Genomic DNA, 1861 nt, shown 5'->3' on the forward strand with positions numbered 1-1861 from the left:
AAATTCCTCTGGGAACAGACACTTCCAGTTTCTAGCTGATGCCCAAACCTCACTGATCATGGCCCACAGCTCCCTGCTCTCAAACATTATGGGAGAGAGAGCTGATCTCCCAAAAGTGTGGGCAATCCTGAGACTGCAGTCCAGGAGAGACTGCCAGTTCTGCCCACCTATGCCCACATCCCTGTCCCAAGAGGAGACTGTATAGAGCATCTGGGTACAGGAAGAGAGGGGCAGTCAAGCTGCAGGAGCCCTATGAACCAGACTGCATCTAGATCTGAACGCGCCCAGTCAAACAGCTCCCTGCAGCCAAATCCCTTGGTGGGGAGAGCTAGAACTTCAGATGGGCACAGGTTTTCCATCCATTTACTCTGACGTTAGGTCTATCTTAATTTCTGAGGTATGTTTCTTGTATGTGGCAGAATCATGGATGCTTTTCCAACCACTCATTTAGACTGAATCTTTATTGGGGAATTGAGTCCATTGAAATTGAGAGATATTAAGGGCCAGTGAGTGGAGTTAGTGTTTGTGTGTGTGCGTGTGTGTGCTGCTCTGTCCTTTTCTTGTTTTTGCGGGTACAAAGTTGCTTATTTCCTGTGTTTTCTGGTAGTTATCCTCATTGGGTTGGTCCAGTATTTTCTGTAGTGCTTGATTGGTGGATATATAGTCTTTGAATTTGGATTTCTCTAGACATAGCTTGTTTTCTCTGTCTATGGTGATTGAGAGTTTTGAGGGGTATTATAGTCTATGTTGGGCTCTGGATTTTTAGATGTTGCAACATGTCTGTCCAGTCCCTCCTGGGTTTTAGAGACTCTGTTCAGGATTTCTTTGTAATTCTGATAGATCTGCCTTTGTATGTTACTAGATCCTTTTACCCTTACTTCTTTTAATATTCTTTCTTTGTTCTGAAGATTTTGGATTACGGTTCTTATATGGAAGGAAGATTATATTTTCTGGTCCCATCAAACTGGTATTCTATAGGCATTTGTATAATTACAGACATCTCTTTAGGTTAGCATTTTTTTTCTATGATTCATTGAAAATACTTTCCAGGACTCGGAGCTAGGACACTCAACTTCCTTCTATTCATATTATCCACAAGTTAGTACTTTCTGTGGTATTCCAGATTTCCTGGATGTATTCTGTAAGGAAATGTTTAGAGTTAACTTTTTCTTTGATTGATATAACAACATTTTTTTTGTAGTTCTACCCCACAGATTCTCTCATCCATCTTCTGTACTCTGGTAGTGATGATTGTATCTGTTCTTCCTGTCCTCTTCCCTAGATTTTTCAACTTCAAGATTCTCTAAGTTTACGTTTTATTTATTACTTCTATTTCTATCTCTCTTTATTGCTTCTGATATACTGAGAGAAAATTTTACTGGTGTGGCAGGCATCTGATAAGTATCCTTGTGTTGTACGATTCTGAATCTACAGGTCTTTGTGGATGAGAATCTGCAGATCTGCTCAGCAGTGACAGATCTGATGAAAGCAGGCAGACTAATGGGTGGAAAACATAGGTCTCAATGGTAAAGCAGGCTTGACAGAGCAGCTCAGCTTGCTCCAGAAGTCCTAGCCAGAAGGGAATTAGGTGGATGAAAGAAAGTCTAGCTCTTCATTGTGCTTTCAATTAAGATGAGTTATTCTACACATAAAGAAATATTCAAACTGTTTGTTAGGGTTCTTTATTTAGTTCTGTGTGAGTTTATGCAAACAAATATGACAAATTCCTACAGGCTTTGGGGTATGCATCAGAGGATCTATCTTGTATCCAGAGGGAAGGAAGATATCCTCTGCTCTGTCCAGTAAGAGTCCAGAGAACATTCCCAAAATCTTCCAAATTGTCTCTCTGTTTTCCCTACAG

Source organism: Rattus norvegicus, chromosome 4 (assembly GCF_021556685.1).
Source record: "Rattus norvegicus strain SHRSP/BbbUtx chromosome 4, alternate assembly SHRSP_T2T, whole genome shotgun sequence".
Taxonomy (NCBI): Eukaryota; Metazoa; Chordata; class Mammalia; order Rodentia; family Muridae; genus Rattus; species Rattus norvegicus.